The following is a 13,400-nucleotide window of genomic DNA, read 5'->3' as shown; positions in this document are numbered from 1 at the left end:
AGAAGGTTCTTCCGTGGATGCCCGCGGAACATTTCTTCCGCGAGTGTCAATGGAAGAAAGTTCGTAAAAAGGTTGAAGGGCATTTTTGCCATTTTGGAAATTTGCTGGGTGCACCAGCAATGCTGCTGGGTGCCCCTAGCAAATCCCTTGGGGGCCTAAAGCCCTTGTTTGGGCTGCTAGGGCCTTAAGGTGGCCCTGCAACATGATTGGTATGGGAAGCTATGGTGTTGTGTATAGAGCCAAACTTGTTGATGGCCACGAGGTTGCAATCAAGAGGATGGGGGTGGTGCTGGTTGAACTAAAAGGGTTGGATTAAGTCTGAATTGGCCATCTTATCTTGTCTTCTACCCCACAAGCACTTGGTTGGGGGTAGATGCATACTGTCGACAGAAAAATGAGAGGCTCTTGATGTATGAGTACATGAAGAATAGGTCGTTGTATGATCATTTGCACGTCAAGGACGAGGGTAGCAGTATGTTGAATTCGTGGAAAATGAGGATCAAGATTTCTTTGGATGCTTCCATGGGAATAAAATATCTTCATAACCATACTACAATTTCATATATTCACCGAGATATCAAGTCTTCCACCATTGTTCTTGATGCCACTTGGATAGATACCTTTATCTGAAGTACTGCGACGGTCTAAATGTGTTGACGGCAAAGAGTGATGTGTATGGGTTTGGAGTTGTACTTCTTGAACTTTTGACAGGAAAGAGAGCTATATTAAAGTACGTGAAAGATGAAATAACCCAATCATTAAGTCTAGTGGACGTTGTAGTGCCTGCTATCTTGGCTCAAGATTTGGTGAAAATTTTGGATCCAAAAGTTGCACCACCGAATGTTAATGAAGCATTCACAGTGGAGTTAGTGGCCTATATTGCTATCCATGTGTGAGTTTGGAAGGGCAAAATAGACCGACCATGGCTCACATTGTGGGCAATTTGGAGCGGGCATTGACTATTTGTAATGGTAGACATGATAGCATTTCCAGTGGTACTAATGTTTCAGTATCGTACATTAAGAAAACCAATAATAATATTTGCTTATATTAAGAAAAGTTATTTGCAATACTGCATCACACACGGTATGGCACAGTCGCAAGTTAATTAATTTTGACCCATCAAAGTCTGTCTTACTATGATGGGTTCTCCATATTTATGCATTAGTAGTAGTTTATATATTAGGAAAAATTCTTATAAAAGCTTATGTTGTACATTGTTTTGTGTGTTATTTGTATTGAAATCAATTGTAAATCTTTCTTTCTTCTTTGTTGTATATATGAGTGTGTAATAGAGAGAAATGTATTAGCTCTTGTTTTAATTTCATCATGATATAGTCCAACCCCGGGAAAGGGGTGAAAATATTGAAATTTTTGTGAATTGTTACTGATTCTCTTTGAATTTCATATTTTGATTCTTTCTAATATAGTACATGGGTATAATCATCTAACAATAAGCAGTACTATTGTAGATTGTAAGACGTGGCAAAATTACCAATTGCTAAGCAGAAAATGGATCATTTACGCTATATTTTGGTTTACATAACATGGCATGACAGGTTAAAGTATCATTAATTACCGATGAGTGTGTATTGTGTATAAGAATTAATACTAATATTTGTCTGTCGAAATATGGGGTGTTCATCTGAGCATTGCACTTGCTATTATTTCTTTTAAAATAGTGTACGCTAGGGTTCAACCAGGAAGGAATTATAAGTAACTAACTACTATAGCATTTTTGCACTTGTTATTATCACCTTAAACTTGGGCTTAAGAAAGTTAGTTAGCATAATTTATTTGTATAAATTTCATTTAAAAAATAATTATTCTCCCTAAAATTTCATTTATTGGAACTTAATATTAAGAATAAAAGAGAGACATTGCAAACGTCAACTAAATGAACAGATATTTTAGGAACGGGCTCGTTAAAAAAAGGTAAAAAAAAAATTGTATATACTCCTTATATTTGAGATTAGGGATCACAAATTTATCAGGCTTATTCGCATTCCTATAAGCCCGTGCATGTTGGACCCTTTCTTATTGGCAACCTTGTTCAATACCTCAATGCGGAACACAAGTTTCAAAATGAAGGATATGTTTTGGCTATGACATTTGTTGCTTCAAAGCTTTTGGAGTGTGTCCCTGATAGGGATGAATGAATATCCTTGTGTTTGAGGCCAAGGCCCAAAAAAGGAAAGAAGGATAAGTATTAGGCAATTATGTTCCCTCTTATTCATTACATTTCATCCCTATATAACAACCTCACGAGCCAACCATTGGCTGGTCCTAATTTACTGATACAAAATCTTCCATTATGGAAGTGCGCATAACATAATTGTTAAAATGTGCAAGCATAACATAATTGTTAAAATGTGCACATAACAACTTTTCTAACAAACATGTTGTCCTAATCATTGAGGTGCTTGGGCTTGTGGGTGGTTCTCTTGGGTTGCAGCCTAGTCGTCTTATCATCACCCGTCACTAGGAGAAACACCTTGTCCTCAAGGTGGAACGTCAGTTTCAAATCATCCCACTTCTCCAAAGAAGTATCTTTGGGTGCTAGACTACTCCATTGTACTAGAATCGACAATGAAAGGGGTGAAGTGTCTGTGTCCCACTTGTTGTCCATGATATGCAAGGGTTCAATTAGTGGGTGGTTATCAAAGGAATTGGGAGGTAAGGGGTCTGTCTCAAGCACCAAAGGACCATGGTGGGGTTTAAGTAAGGAACAATGGAAAACATTATGCATCTTGAAATGGTCCATAGTATATCTTAGATAGCTTGTGGTGACTGTCACGGGAAACAGAGGTTTGACAATAGGGCCTTAATTTGACATATATCAAGTCACCAACTTTATAAGAGACATCACGTTGTTTACTATCAGCTTGAGTCTTCATTGCCTGTTGAGCCTTCAAAAGGCAATTTTTCAAGGTGGCCAACATATCCTACCGTGAAGAAAGGATTTGGTCCACTACATGCACCTTCGATGAACCTGTCAAATACTATGGTGTTGAAGGGGGAGGTTTGTTGTATGTTGCCTCGAATGGTGTCGTGCTAGTAGTGGAATGTATGGACACATTATACAATTATTCCACAAACGAAAGAAATTTGGACCAACCAGAGGGTTCATTGTGAACGAAGGACCGAAAGTGTTGCTCCAAGGAACGGTTAAGGACCTCAGTTTTGCCATCTGTCTCCGGATGATAAGAGGTGCTTATGCAGAGTTTAGTTCCACATAGTTTGAATAGTTCACGCCAAAACTGACTCACAAATATTTGGTCCCAGTTCAAGACTAAGCTCCTTGGAAAGCCATGGAGTTTACAGATCATATCCATGAAAAGAGAGGCAACTTTGAAAGTAGTAAAGTGGGAGTGTAAGGCGCTAAAGTCTGCCCCCTTCGAGAAGTGATCAACGACCACCAAGATGGTAGTGTATCCATGGGACTGTGGGAGGCTTATAATGAAATCCAATGATAAGTCTTCCCAAATAGAAGAAGGGACAAGGAGGGGCTGGAGCAAACCAGCCGAACTTTTTGTCTCGTATTTGGGTTGCTGACAGGTGATGCATTGTTAAACAAATTGTTGCACCTCCTTACGCATATCAGGCCAATAAAAGTTCTGCTGAAGTTGATGCAAAGTTTTGGCAAAGCCCATGTGACCTCCCAAGGGTGTGGGATGATATTCTTCCATTGAAAAAGACCAAAAGGAATTGAGGGAGTCCAACCAAATTTTCCCTTGGAATAATAGTAAGCCATTGTGTAGCTTGAAGTCTGGTTGGGAAGAAGAGTCTGTTTGAACCTGCTGAGCCAATGCTTTGAAGGTATCACTAGCCTGTAGAGCTTTGCATAGAGCTTCCAAAAAATGAAATTAGGCATAGACAAAATGAAGCAATGACTTGGCTTAGATTCTAGAACTCGTGATAATGCATCCGCAACTATGTTGGACTTCTTGCTCTTGTACTGGATAGAGTAATCGTACTCCAACAACTTATACAAATACACCTGTTGTTCTGGAGTTTGAATCACTTGGCTCATGAGTTCCTTTAGGCTTTTGTGATTCGTGAGTATCACAAAGGAGTGTCCCAATAAATATTGCCTCTATTTGTGGATGGTCGTCATAATGGCATGGTTCACAAGCGTATGTCGAAGCTCGTTGTAAGCGGGGGCAAAAGGTTTTGTTGAAAAAGGCTATCGGGTGGCCTCATTGCATAAGGACAACCCCCATGGCTAGGCCTAAAGCATCAGTCTCGAGCGTGAAAGGCACAGAGAAATCCAGTAGAGCCAGCACTAAAGCTTGGGTCATGGCACATTTGAGATTATCAAACATGAATTGAGCCTCTGTGGTCAAATGAAAATTTTCCTTTTGTAGTAATGTAGTAAGAGGCAATGCTATAGAAGCATACCCTTGAATGAATTTTCTGTACAACCCTGTCAAAACCAAAAACCCACGTAAGGATCAGACAGTGGTAGGAACCAGCCACTCCACCATAGCCTGAATCTTGGAGGGGTCAGGTGCCACATTGTTGTGTGAAACAATGTTGCCCAGATACTCTAATTGTTGTTGGGCAAATAAACATTTGGAAGCTTTAAGAAAAGACTGTGCAGCTATCAAAGTTTCAAAGACGCATTGCAAATGGTAAAGATGAGTAGCGAATGAGGGACTGTAAACCAAGATGTCGTCGAAGAAGACCGCATCAAACTTGCAAAGGAATGGTTTAAGGAGCTCATTCATTGTTTCCTGGAATGTGGATGGAGCATTGCAAAGTCTGAATGGCATTACACGATATTCATAATGGCCTTGGTGTGTGTGAAAGGCGATCTTCAGAGTGTCATTTTCATCCATCAGAATTTGGTGAAAACCTTGCCGCAAATCAAGTTTAGAAAACCAGGAAGCATTGCTTAGTTCTTCCAAGAGCTCATCGATAGTAGGCATAGGAAAATGGTTCTTCACCGTTATAGAGTTCAAAGCCTGATAATCAACGCAAAGACACTAGATACCATCCTTCTTCTTAACTAATAACACCGGTGAGGATAATAGGTTGTGGCTCATTTTGATTAAACCAACGGATAACATTTCCACAACTTGTTTCTCGATCTCCCCTTTCTAAAAATAAGGATAATGGTATGGGCACACATTCACAGGTTCGATGTTTCACAAAAGGTGTATTTGGTGGGTCATGTTCCTGGGTGGGGGAAGAAGTGTAGGTTTTTGGGAAAAGGTAAAGTATTTGTTAAGAATGACTTTGATGTCGGGTAACGAGTGTCTGAGAGGAGGCGTGGTAGAAAGAAGATAATGGGGTGAAGTGGTGATATGGTAGAAAGCAGAGGTAGAATGGGTTTGGAGGAGGCGTTTGACCTAGTGATATGAAACATCCTCGGGAACTGTAGGAGCTTCCGCTCAAAGAGTGACAAAGTTACTAGCATGGACGAACATCATCGTCAAGGCATCATAATCCGTGATGATAGGTCCCAATTGTTTAAGACACTGGATACCAAGAACAATGTCCACACCACTAATGGGAAGGACATGAAGATCAACAATGAATGGACACCCATGAAGGCACAGGACGATATTGGGGCATAGTTGGTTGCAAGGAAGAACGGTTCCATTTCCCACCATCACTTGCAGAGCGGAAGTGGACTCCGTCGGTAAAGCAAGGAATTTAGCTACATGAGTTTGAATTAAATTATGAGTATTGCTGCCATCAATCAAAACAGTAACGCGTGAGCTGCGCACCTGACCGTAGAGTCGGAAGGATTCTAAGGCCGGTGTCCCTGAAAGGGCAATGAAGCTAATTTGTGATGGGTGGGCAGTGGATCTGGTTCAGTAGTGGGAGACTGGGCAAGGTGCTCAATGGGAGTGTCCTCATCCTCTGCAATTAACAAGAAGAAATATGCCCTACACCTGTGATTTGGATTCCATTTATCCTCACAATTATAGCAGAGTCCCTTCTCCTGTTTGGCAGCCATTTCGTTAGGGCTCAACCTCTTAAATTGGGTTTTGTGTGGAGGTGGGGACAAGGAAGGAGGTGGTTGTTGGGAAGAAAGGGTTAGGGGCACCATAGGCACCTGGCTAGGGGAAAGTGATTTACCACGATAACTTCGACAATGGTCTTCGAGCTTATCATCCTCCAGTTTGGCTAAAAAGATAGCCTGAGGCAGGGATAAGGGTTACAAGGCCTAGCCTTCTCGACGAATTTCATATACAAGACCATAAATAAAGCAGATGAGAAGGAAAGATGAGGGTAGGCCAACAATCTGGTTTGCTAAACGTTCAAATTCATTAAGGTACTAGTTAATGGAGCCCTTTTGAGTGAGTTTAAACAATGCATCCTTTGGATCATCATAAAACATCAGGGCAAAGCAAGTTTCAAGAGCTTGCAAAAAGTAAACCAGGAAGAGATGTGACCATTCCAGAACATCCACTGGAACTAGTTCAATGTTGGGTTGTCCATATAGAATGATGCTACAATGATCTGCTCTTGATCTAGGGTATTGTGGTAATCAAAGAATTGGCAAACCTCAAGTTTTATGAGGGGCATGTGAGGTGTGAGTGGTGGTGGTGGGGCCTGGACAGGTTAGAGCTAAAGAGAGTATAGATGGTCAAGAATGGCGTCCATTTTGAGAATGAGCTCGTTTTGGGCGTCAATGGGGGAAGATTGGTTCTGTGTGAGGCAGATCATGGCTTCCTCCAGACGGTCTGTGGCAATTTTGGACAGTGTCTAGTGGTCAGCCATGGTGACCAGGAAGGGCAGGTCAGACCAAGTTGATAGGGATGAATGAATATCCTTGTGTTCGAGGCCAAAGCACCTCTATTAGGCAATTTTGTTCCCCCTTATTCATTACATTCCATCCCTATTTAACAACCTTACGACCAAAACATTGGTTGGTCCTAATTTATCGATACAGAATCTTCCATTATGGAAATGTGCATAACAGAATTGTTAAACGTGCAAGTATAACATAATTGTTAAAATGTGCATATAATAACTTTTCTAACAAACATAGTCCTATTCGGACATGTCATCATTGAGGTGCTTGAGCCTTTGGGTGGTTCTCTTGGGTCGCAGCCTAGTCGTCCTATCAGTTTCACAGAGACATTCAATGATTAAGTTCCAGTAGGTTGGGGTTAGCTAGGAAGCAATCAAAGTTAGTGGCAATGATCTATGCTAAAGGATTGTCAAAGGAGGTTCATATCAATGGACCAGGATGTATGTTTTGCAAGTTGCCTTGGCCTTGTTGATTCTCTATATTCATGAAACCCGCTAGTATTCTGAATTCTTCAATAATTCTTTGATAACGATGCACCAATGTTTTCTAGAAAAACTGCTGGATCAAGTGGCCTCGGAATAATTAAGAAGGGGGGGTTGAATTAATTATTAATGAACCTTTACTAATTAAAAATCTATCCTTCTTAGTGTTACTAGATTCAATTAGGCTTTTACTATAATGTTAAGAAAGTAAAGAACAGAAATAGAAACTTAATCAAAAGTAAAAGCGATAATTAAAGTGCACAACAGAAATTAAAGAGTCTAGGGAAGAAGAAGACAAATACAAGAATTTATATTGATTCGGCAACAACCCATGCCTACATCCAGTCCCTAAGCGACCTGCGGTCCTTGAGATTTCTTTTCAACCTTGTAAAAGCCTTTACAAGCAAAGATCCACAAGGGATGTACCCTCCCTTGTTCTCTTTGAACAACCAAGTGGATGTACCCTCCACTTGACCTGATCCACAAGAGATGTACCCTCTCTTGTTCTCAGTTACAACAATCCATGTAGATGTACCCTCTACTTGTACCACAAAGGATGTACCCTCCAATGTGTTAAGACAAAGTTCTCAGGCGGTTAGTCCTTTGAAACTTTGTGAAGGGGAAACAAAAGATATCTCAGGCGGTAAGTCCTTTGAAATCTTTTGTTTAAAGGAAAGTGAAGAATCAAAAAAATTCTCAGACTGTGACATTTTGAATTCTTTGAAAAGGGAGAAGGGAGACACAAAAGAATTCAGGCGATTAGTCCTTTTTTCTTTTGGAAAAGGGAGAAGAGAGACACAAAAAGAATTTAGGCGGTTAGTCCTTGTCGAATTCTTTTTGGCAAAGTGAGAAGAAAATGAAAAAGATGAATAACACACTTTTGTTTTCTGTGAAAGAACAAGGTTTGGAAACCAGAAATCTTAGAAAGCTTTTGGCAAAAGAAGAAGAAGAAGAAGTTTAAGAAGATGTTCAAAAAGTTGTGAAAAAAGTTATATCAAGTACATAAAATGCAAGTCAAGGTCTTGCTTTTATAGACTCTTCATGTTTGGTCAAGAAAACCATTGGAAGAGTTATAACCTTGAGAAAATCTTAAGAAAACCATTGGAAGAGTTACATCTCTTGATTTTTATTCAAAACTTGTCACTGGTAATCGATTACCAAAACCATGTAATCGATTACACAAAGCATTTTATGAAAAGATGTGACTCTTCACAATTGAATTTGAATTTCAACGTTCAGATACACTGGTAATCGATTACCAATATATTGTAATCGATTACACCATTTAAAAAACAATTGGAACGTTTCAAATTCAGTTAAAAGCTTTTGAAATCAAACTTTGCCACTGGTAATCGATTACCAGAGAGTAAAAACTCTGGTAACTTAGAAAATTTTGAGAAAAATTCTTTTGAAAAACAAAATTGTGCTATGTTTGTTTTTTGAAAAATCTTTTCAATACTTCCCTTGTGAAGTCTTCTTGATTTCTTCTCTTGAATCTTGAAATCAAACTTCTCTTGATTCTTGAATCTTCTTGATTTCTTGAAATTAATATTGATCTTGAACTTGTTGACTCAATCTTGAAATCATTCTTTGGGCTTTTTGTCATCATCTTTGTCATCATCAAAACTACTTGAATCAACTTTATTCATCATCATGAAGCTTGCTTCTACAAAAACAAAAACAACAAAAAGACGTACGGTGCCGACTGTCAACCATTACTCGTTAATAGTCGTTATCTTCAATGCACCACTGCTGGTTTTCTCTAGTTTCTTGGAGTTGTTGCAAAAATTGTTTAGCATAGTAATGCCATTTATAATTGTTTTCACCAACGTCACTTTTTAATATGATTTGGCATTATGAAGTTCCATCTAAATAAAATATTGTTGCAGCAATTTGTGTAACTGTGTGAGGGAGAAGTAAATCTCCAAGCCTCGACCAAAGCAGATACATAGTTTCACTTTGCAAATCAAATGGATAAAGAAATTGAGAGCATTGACACGAGTGATATCAGAGTTGATGCAACAGGTTTTATCAGGCAATGGACAGTACGATAAGGAGTAGGACTCCACCAAATTTCGGAGCATCGCTTATCCAAAGAATTTCTTTCATAGTGGACAATGCCATAAGCAATAGTACTGGGACTACATCAAATTTTGGAACTTTCCCTGTCCATGGTTTTGCTTCAGTAGTGGGCAGCGTGATAAGGAGCGGGACTGCATCAACTTTTAAAACATTCCTTGTCCATGGTTTTTCTTTGGCGATGGACAACACAATAAGAAGTAATAGGACTGCCTCAAATTTTGAAGCATCTCTTGCCCATGGTTTTGCTTCCGTAGAGGACACAAGGATTGTTTCTGCATGATTGTCACAAAGGGTGTCGAATGTGACTGGACATGTTGGTGGACGATTATTCACCCCGGCTGAGTTGAAAGCAGCCATCGACAATTTCTCACGGCACAACAAGATTGGTGCGGGAAGCTTTGGTGTTGTGTACAGAGTCAACCTTGTTGATGATCGCGAGGTCGCAATATAGAGAGGTGGTGCTCGATCACAGGGAATGGATCCAGTTAAGTTTGAATTTGCCATCTTGTCTGGCCTTTTACACCACAAGCACTTAGTTGGGGTGGTTGTGATATGAACCTTCATTGCACAAAGACTGACTTAGGATCATCTAGGATTAAACCTTGATGGAAAATGCGACAATTGATTAAGGAAATGATGGAAAATTGGCAAGATTTAAGGGTTGGGCAATGGCTAATTTCGTGGGCCTTAATAAGGTGGTTCTTGGCATAAAATGGAAGAATGAGATGATAAAACGTAGGTTAAGTGGTGGCTGGACAGAAATATAGAAATGGAAATAACTCAAGCTACAGGGCTCCAAATGAGGTGATTCCAAAACGAGGTGAAAGATCTCGTTTTGAAATTCAATTTAGGCTCAGGAATCACTTAATTTGAGCACGTAAAATGGGAGTTATGGCCATGAGATAATTTTGGGCAGAAGTGGATTTTCTGGAATTGTGGTTTGAAAGAACAAGGTTGAAGATGAAATGGTGGAAGGAAAGAATCACTCTTTCCGGCAAGGGCAACACACAAAGGATGTGAAAGACCTTTGATATAGCCAGGGTATTCTTGAATCACTCAAGAACTTAGGAGAATCACTCTCACTAAGATAAAAAAGATAAACTCTAATTTTTCTGAATAAAACTCAACTTGTCTTATTGATAAAAGGGTTCAACTTATATAGAAGCTTTACATCAGATTTTAGTAATGATCCACTAACCTAGAATTAAAAGAACTTAATGCCATTAACCTAGGGAATTAAAAGAACTTAATAGTTGAGTGTAAATGAAATTGTGGCAATCAAAAGCCACCCCCAACAGCCATCAAGTTAGCCACCATTTGGTCTCCCAAAAGGCTGATGCCTAGGTTGCCAATTGGGCCCTTATTACAACTTGAACTAAACCTAACTAAATCCCTTTTAGTTGATTAACCCAAAACATATTTTTGGTCAACCAAATTTACAAGGATTAGGCCATTATTTAGACAAACTAAACACTCTAAAATTGAGACAAAGTGGTGTCATTTAGTTCTCCTTCATTTGGGCCATGATACAACTCACAACCTTGGACTTTTCTCCTTGAAACTTGGACTTGTATTCAAATAGTATGGACAGCACTTGTTGAAGAGCTTCCTTGGCTTTCCTTGCTCTAGCCCTTGTCATAGGTCCTCCAAGTCCTTCAAGTGGATTCTTGCACTTGCTCTTGGTCATGTCCTCATCAGGTTGGGTACTGTCAAGAGAAAAATGAGAGTCTCTTTGTGTATGAGTTCATGAAGAATGGGTCGTTGTATGATCATTTGCATGTCAACAACAATGTGGACAACGGTAGTAGTGTGTTGAATTCGTGGAAAATGAGGATCAAGATTGCTTTGGATTCTTCCCGAGGAATAGAATATCTTCATATCTATAATACTATTCCACATATTCACCAAGATATCAAGTCTTCCAACATTCTTCTTGATGCCAGTGTTGGAAATTATCAAACGCTAAATAAAGGGAAGTGTATAATGTTTTACTTGAGTGAAATTCAAGAAAAACAATAAAAGAAATAACAAAGTTAAATAAGTGAAGGAGAAATTATACAAATATGTTATCTATTTACTTTCATAAATATTCTAACTTCAAGAAAAGAAAAAAAAAAGAGAAAATACTTATTTTTATATTTTTTGTATAACCCTAGTTGAATGACTATTTGTAAACACTTGTTTATAATTTTCTTTTTTTACAATAAAATATCTGTAGCAGCCTGAAGGGTAGATATAATTGGTTGAACTCACTTATCAATTAGGTTTGTGCAAATATTAGCATATATTTTGTTTGTTACAAATCTGATCATAGAAAATTTTGTATAATTTTCCCAACAGCCACTTGGACAGCAAGAGTATCTGATTTTGGGTCGTCGACCGAGGCATCGGGATCCAGTTGGATCAATTGGATACATTGATCCGGAGCACTGCGATGGTCTAAATGTGTTGACAGCAAAGAATGATGTGTATGGGTTCGGAGTTGTAATTATTGAACTTTTAACAGTAAAGAGAGCTATATTAAAGGATGCGAAAGATGGAATCACCCCATTATTAAGTGTGGTGGACCTTGCAGTGCCTGCTATTTTGGCTCTGGATTTGGTGAAAATTTTGGATCCGAAAGTCTCACCACCGGATCCGGATGAAGCATTGGCAGTGGAGTTAGTGGCCTATTCTGCTGTCCATTGTGTGAGTTTGGAAGGGAAAAATATACCTACCATGGCTGACATTGTGCTCAATTTGGAGCGGGCTTTGGCTATTTGTAATAATAGTATATGATAGCATTACCAGCGGCTCTAATGTTTCAGAGTGATATACTAAGAAGAAAACCAATAATTATTTTTTCTTATATTAAGAAAAGCTGGTTGCAATTACTGCATAATTGTACTATACAGCTGCAGTCCATGTCACCCAAAGTTTAATTACTTTTGTGGGTTCTCAAAATTTATGTAATAGTAGTAGTTTCTTAGAAATATTTCTTATAAAGAAGCATATGTTGTACATTGTTTTGCGTGTGTAAGTAGTATTGAAACCAATTCTATAGCTCTGTTTCTTCCTTGTTGTATATACGAGTGTGAAATAGACAGAAATATATTAGCTCATTCTTGTTTTACTTTAAACATAAATTAGTCCAACCTCGGGAAAAGGCCAGGGCCCCAGGGGTGAAAAATATTGAAAATTTTGTAAATTTTTTTTTCTGAATTTCATATTTTTATTAATTCTTTCTAATATATTATATGGGTATAATAATCTAATCTAACATTATGCAGTTCTATTGTAGATTGTAAAATTTCGCAAAATTCCCAACGGTCAAGCAGAAAAATGAATCTCTTACACTATTTGGTTTACATAACACATGGCATGACAGGTTAAAGTATCATTAATTCCTGATGCATGTGAGTATATAAGCATCTAGTAATTTTTGTCAATTTTCATTTTGTCCGTCGCAATTTTCATTTCCTGATGCTTACAGGATTATTATGAAGAATGGCGTTACGGAGACAAAGGCTTTTTACAAGATATGGAAAGTGCCTACTCCTTTGAAGACTTCGACACTAATTTAGAAGTTAATACTAGACAAGATTCCCGCCAAAGATAACTTAATTTTGCTAGCTATGTGAAGGATAAGGAGGGTGGAGGTTTTCCCGTGTGCTGAAGAAGGGAATTAGTGGATATCAGCTATGCATAACAAGTGCATGGTGTGTTTTTGCTTTACAATTCCATGTTACGGCCTGAATGGCATTCAAGGTTCAATTTATATGGTTATAATAGAGATATAACATAGAAGCTTACACTTGATATATATGCTTATCGATTATCAATTTACTGTTACTGACTGCCCTATGGATACCATCACACGTGTCCCTGATTCTTGTCATAACAGATTATTTTTAATAATGTTGGCTAACAACTTGTGTTAGCACATCTTTTTCTCTTCAATGTAATGTTTTTGCATACAATGGTATGGTTTTGGTAAAAGGAGATATATTGCATACTACTCTGTCAGCATATGGGTTCATATCAAGAAACCATGTGACTAGAATCAGTTTAATTTAAAATCTACAGAT

At 38.5% G+C, this 13,400-nt stretch overlaps 1 pseudogene; it reads left to right on the top strand.

The window, feature by feature from the left end:
* Positions 1-202: 202 nt before the first annotated feature.
* Positions 203-12,111, top strand: LOC100795110 (putative serine/threonine-protein kinase-like protein CCR3; annotated as a pseudogene).
* Positions 12,112-13,400: the final 1,289 nt, after the last annotated feature.

The sequence above is a fragment of the Glycine max genome, chromosome 10, assembly GCF_000004515.6.
Source record: "Glycine max cultivar Williams 82 chromosome 10, Glycine_max_v4.0, whole genome shotgun sequence".
Taxonomy (NCBI): Eukaryota; Viridiplantae; Streptophyta; class Magnoliopsida; order Fabales; family Fabaceae; genus Glycine; species Glycine max.
This window is presented reverse-complemented; position numbering and strand designations above follow the sequence as displayed.